General features: G+C 43.2%; 1 protein-coding gene across 12 annotated transcripts in view; it reads right to left on the bottom strand.

Moving 5' to 3' along the window:
* MAP2K5 (mitogen-activated protein kinase kinase 5) overlaps window positions 1-12,790 on the bottom strand; it is a 282,473-nt gene that overhangs the window by 11,213 nt on the left and 258,470 nt on the right. The gene's annotated exons all lie outside the window — the stretch shown is intronic.

The raw sequence follows: 12,790 nt of genomic DNA, 5'->3' as shown, positions 1-12,790 counted from the left end.
ACACACACACACACACACACACACACAGGCTACTTTTTAACGTGAAAGAGAAAGGCCCAGAAAACAGACCAAGACAAGATAAGACTGGACATGTGGGGCTGGAGTAATATCCAGAGACAGCTGAAAAATTTTGGGAACCAATGAAAGACAGGGATCCTCAGATTAAAAAAAAAAAAAATCACAATGATCTCCAAGTAGGATAAATATAAGGAAATCTACACCTAGACAAATTGTAGGGAAACTGCAGAATACCAAGAACAGAGATGTTAAAAGCAACCAGGGATAGAGACGTATTGCCTACAAAAGGTGGCAATTAGGCAGTCAGCAGATTCTGCCAGCAAGACTAGAAGCCAGGGGACAACAGAGTATCTTTAAGGTCATGGGAAAAATGGTCAAATCCGATTAAACTAACAATCAAAAATTAGGGCAAAGTGAAGGCAATCCTAAACAAAAACTCAATAGTTTTACCACTCACAGACACTCTTGGACAGAGCTCCTAATGGAGGGAGCACAATGCAATAGGAACAAGGAACAAAGAACTGGTGAACACAGGGATAAATCTAAATAAGCACTGATTATATATAAAATGACAATGATAGTGACGGCTGGTCTTAAGGATCTGAAAACAAGATGACAATGAAATCCTGGACTGTGATGACATGTAAGAAGGAACTGATGAGACACCTGTAAGGTCCTTATATCTGGGGGGAGAAGGGCTATGGCAGAGAGTGCTGGCTGTCTCTCAATAGCCCTTCTCTCTTCCTCCTTCACGATACAAACCCTGATTTTAATGAGGAACACTGATACCCAGCAAAGCAACTGCACGCCCTGCCTCCTTCACAGCTACTTTTGGCCAATGCCCTGTGAGCACGTATGCTGTGTGCCAATTCCTAGGACTGTCCTGAAAAGAAGGGGCAAGTTTTTCTACCACCCCTTCTCATTCCTGCTGGCTGGAGCTCAAATTCCCCTTGGCTAGTAAAATGGAAAGAGCTGGCACACCAGTCTGGGCACCCTACTTCCTGCCTTCTTTTACATGAGGGAGAATATCCTGTGGTCTTCTTTAAGCTGCTGTTTTTTTTTGTTTTTTTAATCATATGCAACTGAAACTAATTCTACCTACTATAAAGGTAAGGCATTGAGCCTAAAGCTGAATACCCTTGTTTGCGAGTGTATATTTAGTAACTAACCTTAGGCTTTGCTAAATTAGATAAAAAATTTAGGGATAATCAATGAGAGGCTAGAAATGGAATGTAATTTCTAAACAAATGGAAAGAGTAAGAGGAAAAGAAACAAAACCCCCAACAGAGTGGGGAAAAATAAGTCAAAAAAAGGACTGTAGAAAGTACAAAATAGGATATTAGAAAAAAATTCAAGCATACCAATAAGCAATACATACAAACGATTAATTAAGAAAGTAGGATGATATTAAACACACCAACAACAAAACGCAGAGATTCATTTACAACACCAGAGCACAGAAATGAGAACAAAGGCAGAGAAAAACACACAGCAGACAAACACAAACCAAAAGAAGAAAGCATAGGTTTATAAATAGCAGACAAAAAGAAAACTTAAAGCCAAATATATTTGAGACCTTTCACATAAAGGTAAAAGAAACACTCTGAAATGATGATATGGTATTTTGGCATAGGTACCCTACCGTCACTGCCTTAAAGCAAACACTGATAGAACTGCAGGGAGAAACTGACAAAGCCCAAGAACAGAGGAAGATTTTAACAAAGCTCTCCTAGTAACTGAGAGAGAAAACAGGTAGAAAATTAGGCCACAAGGTATTTGAGTCACACAATTCACACATTTGATCTACAGGATGTAAAGAGGACATTGCATTCAAGAATGAGAGGCTACACATTGCTTTCAAGCAAAGAGGGAACATAGGGAGAAAAATCAACCATGTAATAAGGGAGTCTCAACAAATACAGATCTGATATTACACCAACTATGTACGCTGACCGGTGGTGCATGAGAAGTAGGTAACAATCAAAAGAGAGCAAAACACCTGAGTATTTGCAAATAAAAAAAAATACTTCTAAATAATTCATGGGTCAAAATTTTCCTAATTGAAATTAGAAATTACTTAGAACTGAGTGACAGTAGAAACACTACACATAAATTTTTGTGGGATACAGCTAAAATAATTATTAGAAGGCAATTGACAGCATTATATGGGTGGATTGGGGGGAAAAGATTGGAAATTTATGAACTAAGTGTCAAAAGAATATAAAATTATAAACAGAAAAAGTAAATCCAAAGAAAACATAAGACAGCAAATAATAAGAACACAAAGGGATTAAATAGAAAGCTATCAAAGAGATGATTAATTCAGTAAAGTACTGGTCCTTTAAAAAACTAGTAAAACAGGGGGCCTGGGTGGCTCAGTTAAGCATCCGACTCTTGATTTCAGCTCAGGTCATGATCTCATGGTTTGTGAGTTCAAGCCCCACGTTGGGCTCTGTGCTGACCGTGCGGAACCTGCTTAGGATTCCATCTCTCCCTCCCTCTCTCCCACCCTCAAAATTAAATAAATAAACTTTAAAAAATAACATATTAAGAAATTAGTACAGCAGACTAACCTCTGATGAAATTGATAAAGGCACAAACAAGCATCATCAGGAATGAAAAGAGGATACATAACCACAAATCCAGAAAAAAAAAAAAAAAGGACATTATATATGAAGGATATGAGGCCAACATATTTGAAAATGCAGAGTGAAGATGACCCAGTAGCAGACAGAGGGGGCGGGGATATGGGTGGATATATGGGGGGGAGGAGGTGGGAAGAGTGATAATGGTGGTGACTGAGAGGTGCCAAAGAACCCTGGCAAAGCATCACCCTCGCCGGTGGGTCATGGGTTCTGAGACCTGGTATCACACTTTTAACTTTCAAAAGAAATTCCTGGGGTGTCTGGGCGGCTCAGTCAGTTAAGCGTCCAACTCTTAGTTTCGGCTCAGGTCATGATTTCACGGTTTGTGAGACTGATCCCCGAGTTGGGCTCCATGCTGACAGTGTGGAGCCTGATTAGGAGTCTCTCTCTCTCTCTCTCTCTCTCTCTCTCTGTCCCTCCCCCATCAAAATAAATAAACTTAAAAAAAAAAAAAAAAGAACTTCCTATCCATTGTCTCATCTTATTTCAAGTAGCATCCAATGAAGTCAGGGCTGCTATTTCCTGAAATCCATCTTACTTACAGCTTTTCTAACTTCTTAATAAGGATAAACAACCATTTACATGAAGCCTGGGCCTAAAGTGGAAAATTTCTGATGCTACCAAATCAACAAAAAACATAGCGGCAAAAAAAGTGCTAAAGACACTGGTTGTCAAAAATCTGGGTATATAACTTTAACTGAAGCACCATCATTTTTAGTGTTTTCAGCTGCGATGCCCTCGAGTTAACTGAGCCTCGCTCAATTCAACGGAATGGGTTACTACTGGGGTGAGTGTGGGGGAGCCCAGGGGAGTGGCTGGGGCAACCCTTTTGGAAAATTTGAAATCAGAGCGCGACAAAGGCCAAAGCTATCAGGCCTAGCCCATAAAATACAGGATTGAAAATGACCAGTTACTCTATAGTTTCTGCTATCAGCAACCGATGGTTTCCATTTGAAACTGCACCTTTTTTTTTTCCCACCTCTTTTTCGTTTTTAAAGGAAAGCCACACAAAAAAAGAAGCAAGCCATTTGAAAATTCTGATCATTCTGTGTCCCAGCAGCAAATAAAAATCATCAATAGAACCCACTTTTAGCCTTGAGCAATATTTTCTAAAACAAAACACAAAGAACCTGTGGTACTTAACTATTCTGTTATTGATTTACTGTGGTTTGCAAGGTAATGTTGAAGAAAATTAAATGTACGGAAGCCTGAAATGCGTTTTCTGTGGCGGTGAACGGTGTGGCCTGTGTTTTCTGAGGCAGTGTCGTTGGTCATGCTCACAATGAATGACTAAGGGAGCGCACTTCATCTGTTTACAAATAAGCTGGCGGCCTTCACTGCAGAGCCTTATGAAACCAGGTCTATTTTCACTGTTAAGAAGGACAAAGTTATTTAGTTACCAGCTTGCTTCTCCTGGCACTTACGCTCCAGTTCCAGTTTACGAGGAGACTTTAATTCAATCAAATTCCATACAGATGTACTGAAAGGCTTCTAGGCACCTGACATTAAATATGGTTTTAAGAACACAGCCCTTCCTTGGGCAACACCATGGCTTATTTGGTCCCTTCAGAAAATAACAAAACTTCAACAGTTTGAAGTCTACCCTAATTATTGATTCAAGAGTGAGGTGGTCATATTGTTTCAATCATGGACATTTATATGCAACATTATCAAGCGGTAGACTTCCTACTTACTGAAACAGCCTGTTTTCAAACCTAAAAGCACTTTACATATCGACAGGTCATGGTTATTGGACACCCTTATCTAAAACAAAGAATTGGGAAGTTCAACTACAACTTGATCACATTTAGCTGGTCACTCAAACCTTTAGTCAAGCCAATTTTTTTTATACTTTGGACTTAATGCTAACAAGCTTAGTATCTGGTTTCCCAATCTGAAGCACAAAAGAAATAGCCAAATGGCAGAGAAAGAGGGGAGGGCTGCTGGAGGGAAGAACAAGGACAGGAGTAAGAAGTGACATCAATTAGCAACACTACACAACAAAAACAGAAAACCAGCTTGAGGTCGCTCAGGGCGCGGACAAATGGCCCTACATGTGTTAGGAGACACCGACACAGCAGCACACAGTGAATAGACGATGGTCACAACAACGACCTACAGAAATTCTTTTAAAAAGAGAAATCCTGATGTGCATAATCTGCTTAAGAGGATAAGGAAGTGCAGAATACATTTAGGAAGACCTCTTATGCATAATCTTTTTTTAAAGCTTTGATTTTATAAAGAAAAAGCTTTGGTTGTCTGGATAGTTTCCTTATACTGAGCAGCTCATTCACCAATTGATGTGATGCTGACCTTTGAGCTTTAGAACGTCAGTACTGAACACGGGGAAAGCACTCCCTCTGCCCAGCACCTTTCTGCAGCAACCTGTGATGTCATGGGGCAGGTAAGCTATCAGGTCATCTGAATTCAGTAAAGGCATATGGGGCCACTCAGGGCCCAAGTTTATCTCAGCTTCCTTTGCAGAGAGTTTGATTACTTCTAAGATTTATGGTCATAGCGGAGGGGAAAAAGGAAATACTTCACGAGAGCAGATTTATAACCTCATCCTGTTTTTTTAATAACATTAGGGATGACATCCTATGACAGAATCTTGGAATGACTGCAGGACAACTTGGAAACTCAGTGGGAAGTTTTATATTTGGGGGGTGTGGAGCATTTTGTACTTGGAAAGGTCAGGTAGGAAAGGACCAGGGAAATGAGCCAGGGAGACGGTCAGAGAGTGAGTGTCAGCTGGTTTAATTTTCTGTGTCAACTCCGAAAATTAGATAAACAATGACAAACCAGGCTTTTTAAATGAACTTGTCACTTCTGGTTTTCATGATACACAGTAACATTTTTCAAGTCTTGGTAGCCCTAAAGACAGATTTAACCCCTGAGAGGTTGATGTAAGTGTTCCGAAGTCCCCACATCTGAAAACAAAAGGTTCAGTCCAACTCTACAGCCCTTAAAAAGAAAAACTAATTATCTTTGAAACTTAAATACTCTTCTCCCAACAATTAAGGGGACTTTGCCTACAGCCAAAAGGTTCAGCCTTTTGCAGAATGGTCTCAGCAACGTCAGATTTTTTTCTCTCCATCATCTTCTTGACTTTCCGGACCAACTCAGCCCATTCAACATGGTCCCTTGATCTTCCAACCACTGTTCCTAAGCAGTATTGTCTACCTTGAGCCCATGCTGGTTTCTCCTCTCACTAACTCAGGGGAGCACAGCCATTGCCCGTCCCGCTGCTCCATTGTCACGAAGACGTGGGACAGAATAATTGCCCTTTCTTGTGCTTTGTGCTCTTGTAAGTCTACGTTTCTGTGGTGACATGCTCCCTCGTGCTGAAGGGGAGAGAGCAGTGAGGCCTTTTAATAGCTGCCCTTACTAGTTCTGCTATAAGGATATTTATTCAAAGATAACCCAGTCTGAATATGTTGACTTAGACAGAGAAATACATATATTTACAGATACCAGCATTTGAGTAGGGTTTTTTCATTCCACAAAGTGCTTTCAAGCTCATTATCTGAATTCCAGTGTCACAACCACCCCCAGGAGGGAGCTGGATGGCATTACTGTTTTTACCTCCGATTTGTGGATTCAAAAGTTTCAGAGTTAAGTGATTTGACTGACTTAGTGGAGATGTAAACCGGACGTCAGCTCCAAAGCCTGTCCCTTTTGTTAGAACATGGGAATAGAAGCAATGTAATCGGGACCATTGTGAGCGCTTACCCTGTACCAGGCCCTAATTAGGTGCTTTCCTGCACGTTATTTCATACCATCTCTCGCTGGAGAAGTAGATGTCAGCCTGTTTATAAGCAAGGACAACGGAGCTCTGAGGCAGTAAGGACTTCTGGCGGCTGAAGTCTCAGGGATGGCTGGAACCCAGGTGCTCAGACCTCCCACGTCACCCCATACCTGACCGCTGGTAAAACCCGCAGCCCGCAACAAAAGCGCACACCCCATGGTCTGCCCTGGATAAAAGTATGCAATAGGTGATTTCGAGCCCTCTGATCCCAGTCTTGGCCTCATCCCTAAATTCTGATGTCCTTTCCCTTTCTGATGTGGAAGAGTCTCCTTTTCCAGGGTCCCAAGTTCAAAATTGCCTCTGCTGCCAGCTAACTGCTGAGAAGAAAACCACCTGATTAAACCAACTCACAGGAAGGTATGGATGCCTAGAGCTCTGGGATTATGTGTGTTTGAAAAGACGGTGCTCCTCCGGCCCAAATGCAAACTCTGAGGTCTCAGGTGGTGACAGTGCTGGTGTCTGTGCCCACAGGTCATTTACCTGTGGCTCTTAGGAGACTGCAAGTCTCATGCTCCACAGTGCAGCTCCCCCCACTCTCCCCAGTTGTGTGAACCTTGTCTTCTATAAAATAAGGAGGAGAGCAGCGACCTCAGAGGAAGGCTGTGTGTGACCTTCCTAGCACAGAGGCCATCATGGAAAAGGGTGTGTGGTCACAGTGATCTATGACCTCAACTTGTCAGTACTTATCACACTTCTTTCCTAAGGAAAGTTTTATAACACCTAACGTATGCTCAGTGCTAAGTGTGGAAGACGCTAGACCAGCTCTCCTGAGAGCTGCACACCTTGTGGATGGACGGGCAAGAGAGAATTGTGGACCTTGCTAATTCTCCAGTAAGGAAGAATGTATTAAGGACCCTCACCACTCACTGAGCAGCCCCTCCCCTGAGCCTCAGGCCTAAAGTCCTGACTCACTTCCTCGTTTAAACCAAGAACGAGCAGACTTCCCTGGGTTCAGAATTCCGTGTAACTAAAATACAAAAGAGAAAAAAGGCATCCCAACTGTTGCACTCGTGCACAGCCTATAGACAAGACGGCAGTGCCCTCAGACAGCATTTCAAATACAGTTTATTAGTGTGTGATATGAAAAGGGTATTTTTATTGCATGATATAATGCAATGGGACCTTGGGCGCTCTGTGGAAAGACCTCACACTCAGAAGTGTAATGAACCCGTAGTCCCAAAAACATTATACTGTACATTAACCTATCATTAATGGCACATTAGGGCTAGGGGCATTGCACGCTTGCTGGTCAGGGCTCCATCAGGACAGTGTTGAGAAAACCACACAGTCTTCCCAGGCTTAAAACAAATAGAGAAAATAAATATTCCTGATGTCTACAGGCAGCTTTAAAGGAAGTTCAATCCTAGCTCTGCCTTGTAATTTCCAAGTCTGCTTTTTTAAGAGAGGAAGACACACAACTAAACAAAAGAAGGAAACGACCCTCTTGAAGTTCACCCCTCAGTGCTGGCTCGGCAAGGTCATGATCAGATGGGCGCCTTTGTTAGCATAAAAGCTGCCCAAAGGACAGCCTGGATCCTGGATCCCACACTAGGGAGGCAGAAAGGGGCCCAGAGACAGTATGTCTATCTTCCTTGCTTTTTAGATGGGGCAATCAAGGCTCAAAAACATGATGAAGAGACAACCTATCCAACAGGAAAATGGGGTGAAGTATGTGAAAAATATCACAAATGGCCAATAAATGCAAGGGAAAAAAGTGTTCAATTTCATACTTAATAAAAGAATGCAAAGTAAAACAACTGTTTACCACTGATCAGATTGGCAATGATTAAAGTCTGATAATTTCAGCATCAGCACAGGTGAGGGGAACTGGCATTCCCATACCCCCTATACAAAGATGTGTATGGAGACGGTCACCATCCTAACAGCAAAGATCCGGAAATGGTCAAAATGTTCTATGACAGGGTCCTGGTTAAAGAAATATGGTACATCCATATTATGGAATACCACGCAGCCATTAAAAAGAACGAGGTAAGGGGCCTCTGGTTGGCTCAATCAGTTGAGCTTCCGACTTCAGCTCAGGTCATGATCTTGCGGTTTGTGAGTTCAAGCCCCGCATAGGGCTCTGTGCTGACAGCTCAGAGTCTGGAGCCTGCTTCGGATTCTGTGTCTCCCTTTCTCTTCCCCTCCCCCGCTTGCGCTCTGTCTCCCAAAAGTAAATAAACATTAAAAAAAAAAGAACGAGGTAGACTTTTATATGATATGGAAAGATTCTAAAGATAGATATATTAAGTGAAAATGCAAGGTGTGGAACAGTAACAAGAGAAACTACTATTAACACTGTTTAACCCTGGAGAGCGAGGCTGGGGACCCTGCTAGGGGCTGGAAGAGGACAGACTTCTTACTATATATTCTCCTGTGCTACTGGAAATTTTAAGCGTAATTTAAACTTTTAAGCATTAACTAGTTTTAGAAAATAAATGATGAGGGTAGGAGCAAACATTTGGGGAGCCTCTTTACTATGCTATCCGCTCTAAATGCTTCATTTTGTCTGGATTTTCACAAAAACCGAAACGGTAAGTTAGTCACTATTACCCCCTTTCTGAGAAGCGGGGACTGGCGTTTTGAGGGTGTGTGATGATTTGTTCAAGGTGGCCCTCTTCCTGTTTACTTTTAGTAGAGACAGAGAATATTTGTAAAGTAGAGACTGATGCAGCCCACAGCCACCTTCCTGAGTGGGGACAGTTTGCCTAACCCAGCAGGGATCGAGGATGTTGGAGGGGGCAGGCGGGGTGGTAGGGGAGAGAAGGCAAGGCAAAGAGGCTACTGACTCTGGCCAAGGCCCAATCAAATGTCAGGAAGTATCTTCTCTCCATACCATAAAAGGGGGTGTGCATAGGGACCCTAGGGCTACACAGGGTTCAAGTAAATAATGCTTGGCAACTGGGGCTCAAACACACGAAGGAAGTATTTCCCTAATTAAACATGAATCAACTTCAAAGGAAACCCAGCTGCAGATCCGTGGAGAGGCAGCCTCCTCAGACCAGCAGAGCCGCGGGGTGAGAGTTGGGGCCTGGAAAGTATCCGGGCAGCCCCACGCCCTAGGACTGTCTGTGGCAAGTCTCCTCATTGCCCCAGAAAGTTTGCTCTCTCGTTTCTCACTCCTCCATTCTTCCCAGTAACAGTCTTGTGATTTTCGGATAACAGACTTTGTGGCAAGATTTTAAAATGCGAGATTTTATTTGTCCTAGGGTCTGCCAGCTCACACTGTAATTAAAATGTTGATTAGTAAACAGTTTAAATATATGACAGACAATGCAGTTAAAGCCTACAGTTAGGTCAATATGTGATTTAGATTTGCCATTTAAAAAATCTCATTTAAATTTTGCATACATTAATCACTACCATACTTCAAGGTTCTGATATCCACCTGACTACAATATTAAAATAAAACTTGCTGCCCCAGGGAAATCCTACTTATTCTTAATTGTTTCGAGGCTTTGATGGGCTTTTAATCTAAGATTAATTTATGCAATTTTAAATAACTCTTCTTATGATTAATAAGCTTGAAAATTAAAAGGAGTCTAAAGCAATTATAATGAGCATTTGGTCATAACCTCATTAGAAGAAGGAGTGAAGGATACAGCTCTGGAATTCTTACAAGACTACGATTTAAGGTTACTTTTAGAGAAGTCAAACATAGTTCCCGAAATTGCAAAGGCAGGTTAGCAAAGGTCAGTGTTAAAATGACGGCTAGCCAGATTAGCATACTAATGATTTTCCCTGATGGTGACAGAAAGGACACTGAAACGAAGATGCAGAAAGAGAGACAAATGACACACTGCCAAGAAGCTACAGGCTCTGAAGTCAGTTTTCTGTTCTTCTGGCTGGAGACCTTCTTGGAATCTGAGAGAGAACCAGAGAGTTAGGAATCCCTATTCACAAGTCAGGTCCAGCCGAGTCTGGTCCATGTGGAGCGGCAGAGATCAGCACTGGGTGGCCCATCTGCCTGCTCAGGTGTATACAGCCTCAGCTAGCCTCTGCCCTCCTCAGGAACCAACAAAAGCTTCCTGCAGCTACTCGGTGTGCAAAGCCCTTCTAGATCAGACCCTCCCCGCCCTGCCCAGCTAACTCCACTCCCTCCTGTCCCAGAGGTCTTCTTTGCCTTGGCCAGAAAGCAAAGGGTTCCTCACTGTCCCGTGCTTCCTCTGGTCTCAGCTTGTGCTATTCCTTCTTCCTGAAACACTTTCCCTCTTGTTATTAGCAGCAGTGATGAAAATAATGGCTACCATTCATTGAGCACTAATTTTATGCCAGACACCGTGCTAAGCATGTAACTTACTTTTTTGGTTTTTAGAAAGATGGTTTTATTACTTTTTAAATGTTTATTTATTTTTGAGAGAGAGAGAGAGAGAGAGAGAGAGAGCGAGCAAGTGCAAGCAGGGGAGGGGGACAGAGGATCCGAAGAGGGCTCTGCGCCGAAAGCAGTGAGGCCGATGTGGGGCTTGAACTCACAAACTGCAAGACCATGACCTGAGCCGAAGTCGGACGCTCAACCGAGCCACCCAGGTGTCCCGTGTATAACTTACTTTTCCCTCACTTAAATCTCCTGCTTTGTGGGACTCCACTTCTGCAGGTAAGGAATGCGAGGCTCAGAGAGGGCCATGTATGAAGTCTGGCAGCCAGCGAAGGAGGGGTGGAGGATTGGGAGGAGCTGGCTCTTGGCTGAACCACCACTTTCTAATTCTCATACTGAGACAAATTCCAACAATCCTACAGGTCCAGCTGGAGTCGAGCTGCCTCCCTGACCACGGAGCCCCTCAGCCATCCTCCCTGAGCTCTCATACCACGTGAGTCAGCGGCACACAGCCCATCCTGCCTTCTTTGAATGTCTCCTGTGGGCATGTCTAGTCTGCTGCTCGAGGACACAAATGCTTCATATATATATATATATATATTTTTTTTTTTTTTTTTAAATGTTTATTTATTTTGAGAGAGAGGGCACGAGAGCGAGCATGAGCCAGGGAGGGGCACTGAGAGGGAGACATAGAATTTGAAGCAGGCCCTAGGCTCTGAGCTGTCAGCACAGAGCCCGACGCAGGGCTCGAGCCCATTGACCATGAGATCATGACCTGAGCCAAAGTCGGATGCTTAACTGACTGAACCACCCAGGCGCCCCTCGTATATTCTTTTTGAATCCATCACAGCACCTCAGAGACACAGACAACACATACTTGATTGTTTCACAGTAATTCCCTCCAACAAGATGCTCATTACATTTTACCAATGATAGAGGACAAAAAGTTAAGCTTTCCAAGGGCTGGGAAGGAAAATGCACAGGGGTCCATCCACCCCTGCAAAAAAAAATGTCCAATTCACGGGACACTTGCTGCGAACATCCAAAATACGTTTACTTTGTTCTAAATCACATTCAGCTCCACTGAAAACATTTGACTTCCAAGAAGCTTAGTAGCTTAGGCCTAGGGACATCAGACACACGAGAAAATCATGAACCAAAGAGGCTGAATGATTTAGTGTTCCACAGGTGTCTAGCACTTTACAGTTTACACGCACACTTTCACAAATTCTTATTTAAATGAAAACAACACTTTGAGATTGGTATCACCACCCTCGTTTTACAGATGAAGAAGCTGAGGCTCAGATAAGCTACATTACTGTTGACTCCCTAGTTACGTAGAGGCAGAACCTGAACTTGAAGTCGTATCTTCTGATACCCTTCTGATCTTTTTTTTTTAAACGTTTATTTATTTTTGAGACACAAAGCACGAGTGGGGCAGGGGCAGAGAGAGAGAGGGAGGGAGAAGACACAGAATCTGAAGCAGGCTCCAGGCTCTGAGCTGTTAGCACAGAGGCCGACATGGGGCTTGAACCCATGAACAATGAGATCATGGCCTGAGCTGAAGTCCAATGCTTAATGGACTGAGCCACCCAGGTAGCCAAGAATCTGAAGTAGGCTCCAGTCCTTGAGCTGTCAGCACAAAGCCCAACGTGGGGCTTGAACTCACGAGCTGTGAGATCATGACCTGAGCGAAGTCGGACGCTTAACTGACTGAGCCATCCAGGTGCCCCCTGATCTGATCAATGCTCTTTCCAGTTTACCATGCTGTTTCTTGTCTCATGTTCATGACAGACTCATTTCAAGATCTAGAGCCCATCTTTGGCCTCTTCAGGCTTCACATACAGAGGACAGAGTACGTCCTGCCAGTTGTCTGGCCACAAATCTTTCCAGCTTTCCAATTCTACCATAATGCTTATAGAAACAAGCAAGGTCAGGGGCGCCTGAGTGGCCCAGCAGGTTAAGCGTCCAACTTTGGTTCAGGTCATGATCTCATGGTTCATG

This window comes from Panthera uncia (genome assembly GCF_023721935.1).
Source record: "Panthera uncia isolate 11264 chromosome B3 unlocalized genomic scaffold, Puncia_PCG_1.0 HiC_scaffold_1, whole genome shotgun sequence".
Classification (NCBI taxonomy): domain Eukaryota; kingdom Metazoa; phylum Chordata; class Mammalia; order Carnivora; family Felidae; genus Panthera; species Panthera uncia.
The sequence above is the reverse complement of the archived record's forward strand: the minus strand, read 5'-3'. Positions and strand labels throughout refer to the sequence as shown.